We start from the raw sequence: 15,085 nt of genomic DNA, 5'->3' as shown, positions 1-15,085 counted from the left end.
CTTAAAAAGTGGGCTGTGTCCAACCAAAGGTATTCATTGCAGTTGACAGAGATCCCTTCTGTTGACCACTGAAGCACAGGATGTGACCTAAATAAAAGGCCCTCACGGTGATCCACAGCAGTGTGCTTGTGGTACAGCTGTGTGTAGCACTGCGCTAAAGCAGAAAAGCTGAAGTCGGGTCACGCTGGCTTTCTGCCTACTAGCTACATGCACGCGCATAAGCGCGCACACACACACAAACACACAGTGTATCTGACAGACTGCTTTTCCACGCTGACTTTTGATGCTGCTAGCTTGTAAAATGCAGTTTATCAACAAGAAGAGAAGGATCTGCTGGTTCTGCCACGGCTGTCAGATCCAGCCTGTAGTGACACAAGATAAGCTCATGGACAGCTGTGGTCATGTATTACGCCGCATGTCCATCGCAGCTTAATGCCCCAGTTGCGTCTCTATACCTGTCTGGTCAAACAATATTCAAAATACAGTCCGGTCTGCCAGACAGGTTATATTTACTGCCAATACAGAACGTCAATTTTATGACAGAAAGATCAACTTCAATCATATGATGTGTCTTGTCACATCCGCAGTCAAATACTGATTCTGTAGTGCTAAATACATTGTTAACACAGAATAAAACCGACAAGGCTTTTATGAGATGAATCAAATTAAATTCTTTGGCATCTGAGCAAATATCTATGTTTGAGAAAGAATGAGAGATTGTGTTCTTGGAATCCCACTGTCATTACACAGTTACATTACTAAATTGAATGTGCACTGCAAAGACACTTATAATAAGGTGATTTGATGATCCCAGAGGGGCTCTCTTCATGAAATGTCTGTGATGTAACCACACTATCATTACTGTTACATTAAAAAGGACTTCCTGTGATGAACATTCAAAAAGTAAAGTACAGTAATAAATTAACAAGACATAATAGTATTAAATATGTGGGCCATAGAATAGAAATTCATTTCAACAATGTTAATACACCTCTATTCACTGCAATTTTTTTAGACATTCATTATCTATACTTTTTATCTTGCATTCAGGGACACGAGCCAGCAGATCTCATTGGGCGAAAAGCGAGGCTCACCCCGGATTGGTCGAAAACACGGTCACATATAGAACACGGCATACATGCAAGCGTTCACTATTTAGGGTCTCCAATGAGCCAGCAATAGTTTTACTCTTTTATCTTTAGGAACGATTGTATAATTTTGCTTGTTTGCCCTGGATTTTAATGGGCTGGAATATCTGTCTTTTGTTCCGCTGCCAGGGATCAGGAGAATGGGGGCCATCTTGTGTGCCAGTATTTTGGTATATCCACAGGCATTCATGGTGCCAGCTATAAATATTATCTCTCAAACAGCTTTTGCGATCATGCAGCCCCATATTGTGGCACTCCCACCTGAGTGCTTCACTGTTGGGATGATGAATTCACCGTGGCAGTCCTGGCCAGGTTCACACTCAAACATGCTGGATTCCATCTGAGCAAAAAAATATTATTGTGGTCTCATCTGACCAGAGTATGCGCTTCCCATATTTATCGACTTTTGGTTTTCCTTTTTTTTTCAATGCCAATAATTTTGTGAATCATGTGAATGATTTGTGTCTGTTATTTAACATTCTGACAGATTATGGTTTCTGCTTTTCAACCATGATAATAATAAGTGTTGTACAAAAGAAGGGTTTAAAGGGCTATGGTTATCGAAACACAAATCTGATCACACATTTAAAGCAGACACCAACAGCTGACTGCCTCCCCCAAAACTTACAACATACATAGTTGCATTTGTATTGTCATGTGACTCATCGGCTGCTGGGACAGTGTTTATTGCCATAAAATGTCAGGTGCTTATGTTATGTAAGCAGATTATTAGCAATTAATTGGGTGGATGAGGTCTTTTGTAGAAAAATATTTATCTTTCCAAAGGTTTTGAGCTGAAAACACACAGTACCTCTTCCCCAAGCACTACTCTACCAATCGCACTAATCCCCAACCCCACCCCTCCAAAAAAATACAAAAATAAAAAATAAGGATGAAGTGAGTGTATGTATGAATATGGTTTTGAGATGTCTATTTGGTCGAGTGGTCACTTCTAACTTCCGACTACTAGTACTTTGGATCTTCGGTGACTGAATTGCAATTCTTGTAAGTCGCTTTCGATAAAAGCGTCTGCCATATGACTGTAATGTAAAAAAATGTAAAATGTTTTTTTTTCCGATGAATATTTATACCCTTGCTTTTGCTAAACACACTGCAGGGTCTTCTCTAACAAAGTGCATGGGGGTTCAGGTAACTGAGAGGTACAACACAACAGAGGTGGTATCAGAACAATAATAGCTACAGTTTGAATTACTTGCCCATTTTTTTGTACCGTTCTTGATAAAAACCCGTGCTTTCATCAAATGAACCAATTCTGTACCTTTCTATTACACCAACAACTCCATAACAGTATGTTTATTGAATGCTCCCAACCCCTTCGTGTCCCTCAGTAACAGATAGGTGGAGTAAATGAAGTGAATATGTGTCTTTATTATTTACATTCTACTCTTAACCCTTCTCACTTGTACAGCAATTTGGATGGGAGGCGCTCTATAAATACATTTATTATCATTTTCATTATAACAATAATAATTTAAGTGGTCAGGCATACTTCTTCATTCTTTTACTTCTATATTCATCACTGTTTCTGTCCTCAGTCATTATGCAAAATTTCAAATACTGCCAGGTAATTTTATATCCATGTTTATCCAGCAAAGCAAATTGGACACCACAGGGGGAAAGGGAGCAGCTGTGTAAGTGTTCTAAACACAAGTTTATGAAATTGCTCTGTCTTTCTTACATTTCTGTTTGCAGTAATAATCCAGCGTGACAGTGATCCACAGCAAGCTGAAGCAGACACAGTGACCTTGGCCAGGGATGTGTAGCCTGAGCTGCATGCAATACAATGCTTGTAATGCTGCATTAGAAAAGTTGATTACTCCTCCAACAAAGATTAGCTGAAAAGTTGGCTGTGAGAAATGGTTGAACAGGAATAATTTGGAATCAACGATGCTAATTCTTCGTGCTGTTGATTCAAACTGAACATCACAACTGTGGAAAACATTTAATCTCAGTAAACAAGAGAATAGTGACTTCGGGTTAAGTGGCCTGCATTTTTTGCTATTAATTTGCTATCATATTTGAGCCTGTATGCAACCTGATTCATTCTTTTGTTAAGCCCGCGAGGCCCATTTTAGAGATGGACAAAAATGTGGTTGAGTTAACAGGAAATGCAAGCTTTCTGCCAGAGGAACATGGTTGTGAAAGGCCCTATTTTAAACCAAGTCAATGGCATCAATTTATACTGTACTTTCACACCACTTTACGCAAACAGCATTCACACACACACGCTCACTGCAACTGGGAGATGAAGGCAGGAGGAGCCTGGAATCAAACTGCCAACCTTCTGATTGGAGGGACGCCTGCTCTACATGTTGAGCCAATTTGTCATTACGTCAGCTTTGAGACTCCTGGAAGCAAATGAATAAAGATTATGGGAAAAAAAAAAAAACTTCATCTGAATCTTTGTAGGGATTCATATATGAATGCTGTGGGCTTTAATTGGATATGTATATCTGTGGTCTGATGGCAGACTAAAAAGGTACCGTACTTTTCAAATCGTACTCAGTCCATCTTTTTCAATAAGCGTCAGTAACTGTTTTGAAGCCGCATTCCTGGATTTAATGAGGGGATGCCGTATGGCTGTCTTGAACCTCGCGACGATATCGGCAAATGTTGAATACTTTGAAACATGGCTTTCAAAGTGAACATTAGAGAAACTGCTTCCAAGAAAAATTGTCACAAACACAGATGAGCCAACATTTTAAAACCAAATAACGAAACAAGACCGAGGGTCGTTTATGTTTTTGAGTGGAGTTAACAGTCTGCCAACTGGCAATGATATCCAGAAACGTGTGTCTGACGTTGATTTTGATTGATAATGATTTTTGAGTTACAATGAAATTCAACCCCAAAATGTCATCTCTTAGTCACCCAGCCTCTGAGATGGTACATCTTGGGTGGGTAAGAAAGGTCACGGTGATCTTGACCTTCAACCTTTGGCCATCAAATGTCCCTCAGATCAAAGCAGGGGTTTTTGCCAAAAAAGCAAATTTACTCTCTAAAAGGCATTCCTGAAATATCCTGTCACAACATCGGGGTGACAGACAGAGACATGGAAGACCCCTTTCCGTCATGGCTGTAATACACATAGAGGTATGACTTATGCGTGTGTGTACACATCAATTCTGTACACACACACACCCACACAGGAGGGGCAGGGACAGAAATAACCTCACAATAAGAAACATGTAGGATTAAGTTAGAAAACGATGACTACATGTTTATTGATTAACCAGCATTGCGAGGCTTATTTATTAATTCAAGATGTGATCATTCAAATGATCAGTTATTTGGAGCAGATTAGATATCAAATATACGTAAAGGTGGTCTGGTAGCTTTCATGAGTGTCTGAGTGATAGAGAGAATCTACCTCAACAGGAGCAAGCATAAGTTGATAACAGTGTGAGCGTCCTGCACATTGATCCGTAAAAGTGAATGAGGTGCCATTTTGCAAAGTGATTGGAGCAGCCGTTAAAGTCAGAGGAGCTGTATATATACTGTTCCCTCAGGTTTCTAAGAGCTAATAGCCATAATAACCCATTGAATAACTGATTGGGACAGCCTGTTAAAGGCCGCTAAGCTTGTGCCAGGGGCACCATATGGTAGAGCGGATTCTTAGCCCCCTCTGCTACTATCATTTTCAGACAGGAGGTAATGTATGCTCTTACCTTGCACAATATATTTACAATATCATTTTCTTGTGCAGGCTCTCTCAAAGACATCCAATCAAAAGGTGATATATAGTACATATCTGTCGTATATTCCCGACGGATGTTATTCGACCAACTTTTGTTGTGTATGGAAATCAAGCTGACGCCTGAAAAGCCCGTTCAGGCTAACTGTAATCACTGTATAATAAAAACACAAACATCTGCATGAACAGATTGATGTTTGCTTTCTCCGAGACGGCACCCTTTTCATAAACAAACTAATTAGACTGTCAGGTCTCTCTTTAAAAGAAAAATGGGGTGACTTTGTTAAGTTATAGTTTGGGACAACTCAAACACACTCCGGGGATCCATTTCTTTGGTGATGAGGTCCATTGGATGACAGTAAACACATCGATCCAAAGGGAGTCTCTGGTGGCACTGCAGTGAAGCAAGGGTGTCAAACTGGCAAAAGATCAGCGGGAATTGAAATTAAATCTAATGCTCCTTTGAAATAGAGACCACATTACACTGAGGCAATTGTTTCCGAAAGATTTTGAAATATTCACCTTCTTGCCATACATAGTACTGGTCAATAAACAATATTCAGTGTGCTTTTAACAGAACCAAGGGTGTACTTGAGTATATCAGAAAAATAAAAGGACATGATTGGCACTCAATGGGCCAAGAAGTGTCATATGAATCATAAAAGTTAAAATTAAGTTTAAAGCTTTTAGACCTCCTGTCTAAAGTGAAGTGTTTTTCTTCTGCTCTTTGCTTTCATATAGTTTTAGAAAAATATCCATCAAGCAAAACCAAGCAGACTAGGCGAGGGGAGAAAGTGTTGCCGTGGAAACAAATTAGATTTCTCACTCAAAAACAAATTGTTTTCAGCCGGGGATGATGAAAACGCATACGCACCCGGTACAAAGGAGTCACGCGTGTAAAAACAAAGTCAAACATTTCTATCGGTTTATATCACCACAGCTCCACGGGGCAAGTGGAATAACCATGAAAAATGACCAAACCCTGTCCTATAATCTCTTTTATCCTCACTCTTATCCCATGATGAAATTTTTTATCCTATCTGGTTGGAACTAAATCAGCACCCGCAGTCATTTCGTGTGTGGGTGTGCGTGTTCTACCCAGTACACCTTGGCTCTGTTCATCAACCGTGTCTCTAAAATAAATTTCTATGTTAAAAAAAGTTCTTCCTTCGTAAACTATTTTCCTCTTTCATCATGGTGTTTCTGTTGATCTCACTTTTAGCTGTCACTTATTCAGGAGAAGCTGCTATTTCCAGTCAGGCTATTGCTTGAGTGCCGCAAAATAATTTGAACACACTCAATTAAACTTTTCAAATCAATCTGAAAACATAATACTTTCATTTGCCTTGCTTTTTGTTTCCTGGAATGAACTGTTTCGTTTTGTTTTTTTTTAATCCTCTTCGTATTCCGTCAGAATGTAATGCATTGATTTATCTGACGTGCCAAACACTCACATTTGAAGGAGTCTAACATCCCGGTCCACATTTACAGCGGCAACAAACAGCATGTTATTGCGCACGCCCATGGTGATTTAACAGAATACGCACTACAATCACTCCCCACCTTCAGGTATCCAAAGTATAAGGTCAAAACATTTGAAGTGATTGATTTATTAATTACAAGACTAGAAACAAAGATAACCTTATATGCGCACGGATAACCATTTAAGATACGTTTCACGATATAATCTATATTTCAGCAATGATATGTATGCCAAAAGAACCGAAAGTAGAGAAGTAAGTGAGGCGGAATAATGGATAGTAAACACCATATAGCTTGTCAACTCAGGCTGTTTGCATAAAATAGCAGCTGATTAAGGCGATTTAACATATTTCTCCAAGGAAAGACTGCAGGTGAAGGGGATGTAAGTTACACATCATCTTTCCAGGCCACATGCTCTGAGGGCAGAGGTCGCAGGATATCCAATGCACTCGTTCAAAGTAATAAGAAATAACTGGGTCGTTTGTCCCCTCATTTGTCGTGGGTGGCTTGTCACATCGAGGGCATGTCAATAGACACCTGGGAGTTCCAACTGAGCAAGAAATATGTAAGTAGGAAACAAACCTGCTGTCTTCCTGCGTGAACGGCGGTGAACACTTATCCAAAGCGACACAAATATACTCAAGGGAAGCAATCACAAATACAGATGCACCCCATGCATACACATACAAGGGCTGGGAGGCAAAACTACAGCTTCCCCGCACACTGGGTTTTGAGTTTCTACCAAACATGCTGCCTGCACAGAGAGCACAGGTCAGCACAGGTGAATGCTGTGCACTGATGGTGGGCAACTCTAAGATGATCCTGCAACAACATATGGAAACATGTGAAGACTTTATAAATGGCTATTAAAGGCATTATATCAACGAAATTGACCCAATTATGTCCGCTGTCATCCGCTGGCCTTTTGGCATCTAGCAGTCGTAACATCAACCTGTTACTTAAGCATTTACTGAGACTGTCTCCTTCAGCAGAAATCCTGTGGCTTACTCGTGCTGCAAGAGCAGGTAGCGCAATTCAGTCGTGATGTCACGATGGACATTTAACATCTGTAGCGAATAACACTTTATCAACACAGAGGCTGAGATTTCAGAAACGATAGCTCATCTATGGCGCACAATACCAGGAGAGGGTGGTGTGAGATTAGCCATCTTAACGAAAACCGGTCAAAATATAATTTATTAAATCATGATCAATAAATGAGTCAATAAATCTTTCTTAAAAATCATTTTCCTCAAGCTGGACTTATAGGGGATTTTGTCAAGTAACATTTATCAGCATAAGCAGAATGCTCTGTTTCAAACTCAGAACCCTTAACAGGTTTGTAAGAGAATTAAAAATGTCAAACTATTAATTCATGAAGGCAAGAAAACAGATCACAATTTTCATGTAAACTGCAATTTTCTTTCAAATCAAATTGATTTGAAAAATGATGAATTCAATTGCTGTAGATAGTGCCAGTGGAAAACTTGCATGTTTATGTCTATGCAGCCATACAGAGAACATTATACGAGTCATTCCTTTGCTGGGAAAGGATGACAATGTAAAAGAAAGTGCAAGCGCTGTAAATATAATTTACTGTTGATCGTTCACACAATGAAGTGTGAAATGTGTCCCTCGGCGAGAAAGTGAAATTAAGATCTCATTTCATAGTTTGCTCAGGTGTACACGTAGCAGAGTCCTACTTAACTGGAATATTGAGGTGAACGACACTGCAGTGCATTAAATTAAATCAGCTTTTTGCATATTGAACGTAGTCATAGATAGAATCTAATATGCGGACAGCGGTCACGCATACTCTATCACGCATATAAAGATTTTACCTTAAAATTGTTTTTCGAAGAGATAAAATATTATCCAGGTGACGCAATGTTGTTACATTGTCCTGTTTCTGGGATTCTGCACAAGGTGGCAGCCTAAACTGGGGTTCAAATATAATGCTCACACACTCAAGTCTTTTTTTAAGTCCATACTTGTGGATGACTAGCTATCTAAATGTTAATTTGCAGCAGGAAGAGGACAGTCTTATTGCATTTCTGTTCAAAAGCCACTATTCATAATTATTGCCCATTGAGGGGTTGCATTTAACAAATCTGTAACTCAAAACCTTTAGGTATTGAATTTAGGTATATCAATAAGGCAATGATATTCAGACGGCATGTAATCATGCACAGGTTGACACCAACTGCTTCTGAAACAATTTAAAAGTCAAAATTGTGCTGAAAAATCAATCGATTTAAAAAGTCAGAGTTAACTGGTCAACACGAACAGAATACACTAGCACGAGCGAGTAATTAAAAGCTGTACTTTAAATGTGTTGTCTAAATGAAGGTCTTATCCATTTGCTTAAGGCTGTACAAATAAATTGCAGCATGTTGCCTGGGAGCTTCATCAACAGTTCAAGACAAAGTGTGCTTTTCAGGTTACTTCTTTATCCCTGGATGTTCAAGACCTGGTGCCCCTCTGTTTGCTACAAGATGTAGCTCTGACACATTTGCAAGCGGACGGCAAAGCACTTGATGTCCAGATGGATATCCTGTCATACTTCCCTTCCTCCTTTTCTCATCTCCTTCCTCTCCCAAAAGCTATTAGCCTGCTGAAAACATCTCTGTCACACCTTTTCTTTACACCCCTGTCGTGCTGCGCCTGTCGGTATAGGCGTGACGGCTCCTGCTGCCAAAAACCCATCTGCATCCATAATAATCTAGCACCTGATTTCCATTAAGAAAACCTCCACGTAAACTGCTTGATGTTCAGAATAATCTCAGGGAATTAAATCAAGTTATTTTAAATCAAGTAGTTGAACTGAAGAATTGAGCCTCATAGGTGGAAATTTAGAATAGAGACATAGCTATCAAACTATTTATTCTACTGTGTGATCAATTCTTTCCTCCCTCTTTGAGGTGCCGTGGGGTGCACGGCAGACCGGTTTAGCGTCTGCTAAGCACATTTCTTCTTTTCAGATGATCACTGACGAAAAGATGTTGTTTGTATTTTTTCCAATCTCATATTTCAATTCATTTGATTGCTTCTAATGGTAACACATCATTAGCCTTACATTTTAAATGAAGCTGCTCTGATAGTTGAGAACACAATTATTCTCAGACAAGGAATGGTTGGAAAATTTATGCCATTTTTGTATTATAATCAGCATATTATCACAAAAATGTATTTTTGCCACATGTATATTCTCAATTATTTCATCAATTATTATTTTCTATGGGTTATTATCACAATAATTCATATTCATTATTTCGATTACTAGCATTTTCTATTATTTTTATCATTATCACTATTATTGTTATAAATACCAATGATAATATTGGTGTCATTGGAATCATTTTTATTGTTATGGGTGTTCACGCTATTGCTGCTAAAAATCATGCAGTGTAATGTTATCATTATTATGGAGGAAGTGAGAGAGGATATGAAGGTAATTCGGGTGAGAGAGGAGGATAGAGAATAGGGTTAGATGGAGAAGGTTGATTCACTGTGAGGACCCCTGAAGGGAAAAGCCGAAAGGAGAGGTATTACTATCATCATCCACTTTGAGGACATTTTAATCTACTTGTTGATGTAATCCTGCTCTGTCACTTGTTGTCAGGGCTTGAAAAGTCACCCTCCAATTTTGGTCAAGTGGCTTCTTTTGGTCTCATTTTGATGGCCCCAGATTGAAGGCTGCCAAAGCCTGTGACAGTTAGAAATGCCCACAATAGAGGCCTAACTGTGCATGGAAGAATGCATTCAAAACATGAAATGTCGCTGGTGAATTGCCCATGAAATCATCAGTGACAAGTGACAGCTTTCAGGGCCGAGACTATATATACACATACATACTGTATAGGTACCATTGATTCTTGTCCTATTTTGAAAAGGTGAGAAATTCTTTGCAGAAACTCACTGACGTATGTATCAGTGACATTTGCACTCAAGTCTACTTAAAAGAACACGGTGAGTGGGATAATAGCCAAGTGGAGAACAATCATGCATCATGATCTAACCAACCTTTACAGTCTGAGTTTCGGCATCCTCTCAGTCCTGCGTTTAAATCCAGACCTTTTGTCCGCTGAATGCACACATCTCTCCGTCTAAATGGAAACAAAGAGTTTGTCGGTGAGACTTAGTCACAACGAATGCATCCTACTCTCTACAGTGTGGGTCAATAAAGTATACTGTATGCTCATGCTCCATTGTTGCTTTCTTTTCCAGACTTCGCTCTTGTACATGCTGGTAAAATTAGAGATACGGATTCAGCTTAGACCCTCGGTAATGAACAATCTTCAGCTCACCATATGTGTTACATTATTAGATTTTGAGTTGCCATGTGAGCCATAGGATGAAATACATTCTGTCTCCCCAAGGAAACTACATCAATACTTTGTCAGTTTGGTCTGAAATCCTGATACATGATTGGGGTGAGCTAATTGCCAGAAAGAACAAAGAAAAGATAAGAGGGGGAATTTATTTTAGGCTTATATGCACTTTATAAGCCTTAAGCTTTGAGGGAGTGTGAAGCCAGGCATTGCATCAGGGCAACGGACATCTGCTTTACTCACTGATGCTCTGGTTTCCTTTCTACAAACATATGACTGCGACTTGATATTTTAAACTTTTTCCCCCCCGCATATTAAAATGCTAAGAAACACTCTACTGTCATGCATACATACACACATAAAACAAACAACGTGACGATATTGTTTATTTATTTTTTATACACACACACAACACACACACACACACACACACACACACACACACACACACACACACACACACACACACACACACACACAACACAAACACACACAAACACGCACACAGATATGCACAACGCAACCTCAGAGCAGCATGGGCCAGTGTCTCCTCGGTCCCAAGCCCAGATTAATGCAGAGGGTTGCGTCAGGAAGGGCATCCGGCATAAAGCTTTAGCCAAAACCAAACGTGCAGATCAAACATAATAACCAGATCATACTGGACCGGTCAAGGCCCGGGTTAACAAGGACCATCATTGGTACCAATGGCCTACAGGGAACCAATGGAAACTGGGCTACTGTAGGTCAACGAAGGAGAGGAGGGAGGCGTGTTCCGAAGCGCAGAGGGAAGAGGAAAGGCAAGAGTCTGGGACTGAGAGTTGGGACTTTGAATATTGGAACATCGGCAGGAAAAGGTAAAGAGTTGATGCTGCATCTACATGATGCGGAGAAGGAAAGTGGATATACAGTGTGTCCAGGAGACTAGGTGGAAAGGTGGTAAGGCTGGAAGCTTGAGAGCAAGCTATAAGTTGAACTATCATGGTACTGACAAGAAGAGAAAGAGAGTAGGAGTTATCTAGAAGGAAGAGTTTGTTGGGAATGATCTAGAGCAGGCCTGGCCAACCTGTGGCTCCTGAGCCGCATGGGGCTCTTACGTTCATGTCGACTTTTGTGTTTGTGTGTTTTTTACTTGTTCAATCACGTGCTGCTCCAGCGTTCTCCGCGCACAGCAAAAAAAAAAACCACACAAATACAAGAATTGACATGAACGTAAGAGCCGCTTGTGGCTTGGGAGCCACAGGTTGGCCAGGCCTGATCTAGAGGATGTCAGATAGACTCATGAGTCTGAAACTGGAAATTTAAGGTGTGATGCTCAATGTTGTTAGTGACTATGCCCCGCAGTTGGGATGTGAGTTTGAGGAGAAGTTCTGGAATGAGCTAGATAAAGTGATGCAGAATATCCCCAAAGATTAGAGCGCGGTAATTGTTGCAGATTTCAGTGGGGATGTTGGTGCAGAAGGGATGAAGAAGTGATGGGAAGATTTGGTATACAGGATAGGAAAGCAGAGGGACAGATGGTCGTAGATTTTGCAGAAGGGATGGAAATGGCTGTAGAGAACATTTTTTTCCAGAAAAGAGAGGAACATAGGGTAACTTATAAGAGTGGAGGTAGGAGCACACAGATAGACAACATCTTGCATAGACGAGGTAACCTGAAAGAGATCAGTGCAAAGTAGTTGCAGGTGAGAGTGTAGCCAGACAGCATAGGATGCTGGTTTGTGGGATGACTCTGGTAACAAGGAAGATTAAGAGGACAAAGGCAGAGCAGAAGAAAAAGTGGTGGAAGCTGAAAAGGGAGGAGTTGAGAAAGGCTCTGGGTGGTCAGGGAGAGCTTCCAGATGATTGGACAACAACAGCTAATACTATCAGGGACACAGCTAGGAGAGTACTTGGTGTGTCGTCTGGAAGGAAAGTAGATAAGGAGACTTGGTTTGGCAAAACAAAGGGCATGCAATGACCTGTATGCTCGGTTGGACAGTAAGAAGGGAGAGAATGATCTATACAGGTTGGTGAAACAGAGAGCTAAAGATGGAAAAGATGTACAGCAGGTCCGTGTGATTAAGGATAGAAAGGGAAATCTATTGACAGATGCTAGAAGAGTATTGGGACGATGAAAAGAGTACTTTGAAGAGCTGATGAATGTGGAAAATGAAAGAGAAGCAACGGTGGAAGAGGTGACTACTGTAGACCACAAAGTAGCAGAGATTAATAAAAGTGAAGTGAGGAAAGCATTGAAGAGGATGAAGAGTGGAAAGGCAGTTGGTCCCGATGTTATACCTGTGGAGGTGTGGAAATGTCTAGGGGAGGCACCGGTAGAGTTTCTGACTCAATTATTCAACAGGATCTCAGAGAGTGAGAAGATGCCTGAAGAATGGAGAAAAAGTGTGATGATACCCATTTTTAAGAAGAAGGGGGATGTGCAGAATTGCAACAACCATAGAGGGATAAAGTTGATAAGCCATACAATTAAGTTATGGGAAAGAGTAGTGGAAACTAGCCTGCGAGCAGAAGTCAGCATTTGTGAACAGCAGTATCGGTTCATGCCTAAAAAGAGTACTACAGATACAGTATTTGCGTTGAGAATGCTAATAGAGAAGTGCAGAGACGGGAGCTGCATTGTGTTGTTGTAGACCTAGAAAAAGCATATGACAGGGTACCAAGAGAGGAGCTCTGGTATTGTATGAGGAAATCTGAAGTGGCCAAGTATGTTAGACTGGTACAGGACATGTATGCTAGCTGTGAGACAGTGGTGCGGTGTGCTGTAGGGGTAACAGAGAAGTTCAAGGTGGAGGTGGGAATCCATCAGGGATCAGATCTGAACCCCCTCTTGTTTAGAGTGGTGATGGACAGGCTGACAGATGAGGTTAGACAGGAGGGATAGTGAATATATTGGTAGATGGATGCTGGAATTGGAGCTGCCAGCAGGAGGTCTCAAGGAAGACAAAAGAGAGGATTTATGGACGTAGTGAGAGAGGATATAAAAGTAGTTGGGGTGAGAGAGGAGGATACAGAGAATAGGGTTAGATGAAGAAGGTTGATTTGCTGTGGGGACCCCTGAAGGGAAAAGCCAAAAGAAGAAGGAGAAGAAGAAGATACACATATATATACACACACACATACACATACACACATATAGATATATATTTATATATACACACACACACACACACACACACACACACACACACACACACACACACACACACACACACACACACACACACACACACATCCTGCTGCTTCATGAAGGTGACGAAAAGGAGGTGGCAGGTAGTTCAGAGTCAGAGCATAGAGCAGATGGTAATCTGCCCGATGCTAGCCAAATGGGACGGGGCTGCGACAGGCCTCAAACAACCATATTGACACGGGTCAGAAAGAGGGCAGAGACTCGGGGGAGGGCTTTAGTTGCTTTAGTTCCTCGTTACATTAAGAGGATGCAGGAATACCAGAACAAATAGCTTTGAATTATTAACACAAGGCAAAGTTACAGGAGAGTCAACTTTTAACACAAAGCTTTCCAGATAATCACATACTTGTGACCTTTGAATCAACTGTAAATATTTAGATAGCTGTTAAATATTCTTTAATTTTAGTTCTGACAACAGCGTAAAAGTCATAAACAGCACAAATGTTACATAAATCATGGACTTCTTCCCAATAATTCTGTGTATGTTCTGTTTCTTCTATTCTTCACTTGTGAAGCGTCTTTGAGTGTCATGAAAAGCGCTATAAAAATCCCATGTATTATTATTATTATTATTATTATTATTATTATAAAAATTGAAATTTTAAAATCAGATGTTTGCTATTTACCATTAAATCAAGCACATTGCTTCACAATGTTACTCCAACCATGGAAATGTAAGATGCCGGTTATTTCGTAGAACAGAATGCAATACAGTTGTAAAATGAAACAGAAGTGAAAAAAACAAAAATCACCACGCATCAACACAAGGTAAAAGAAGAGATTCACATCTGCTTTTGTCCCCCCTCAACTGTCAGTCATGTCACCTTTGAAAGGAAACAAGGAAACATTTCAATTTCACACTCTGCTGGGGTGAATAACATATGCATCAATTAAAGATGGGGAGAACAGGAGAAAGAGGTGGGATGCGGTTTGGACGGTTAAGGGTAAAAAAAATTGATCATATGAATAATTGTGGTGGAGAAAACAACCCGAGGACAAACAATAAAAATACATCAAATACAAATTGGCAAAAAAAATCAAATCCAGGGGGATAACGTCTCTGACTTTAAATGAGACTTAAGAAGGATTTAAGAAATAATCAGCCGAATAATCTCGGAATCCGTGGATGGCCATTTCCATGCTGCAATGACAATCTGATGATTTAGTATATACCGGCCAAACCAAATTAATAATGAAAAAAAAACAAGTAGCTTAAAACATT

General features: G+C 40.2%; 1 protein-coding gene across 2 annotated transcripts in view; it reads right to left on the bottom strand.

The window, feature by feature from the left end:
* The window catches only part of dlgap1b (discs, large (Drosophila) homolog-associated protein 1b), a 90,211-nt gene that overhangs the window by 43,163 nt on the left and 31,963 nt on the right, over window positions 1-15,085 (bottom strand). For both annotated transcript variants that reach the window (XR_015106517.1, XM_086151088.1), the window contains exon 2: window positions 10,369-10,451. The gene's annotated coding sequence lies outside the window, so the exon portion shown is untranslated. The remainder of the gene's footprint in view (window positions 1-10,368; window positions 10,452-15,085) is intronic.

This window comes from Fistularia commersonii, chromosome 8 (genome assembly GCF_037954325.1).
Source record: "Fistularia commersonii isolate RoL2024-O1a breed Wild chromosome 8, RoL_Fcom_v1.0, whole genome shotgun sequence".
NCBI lineage: Eukaryota > Metazoa > Chordata > Actinopteri > Syngnathiformes > Fistulariidae > Fistularia > Fistularia commersonii.
The sequence above is the reverse complement of the archived record's forward strand: the minus strand, read 5'-3'. Positions and strand labels throughout refer to the sequence as shown.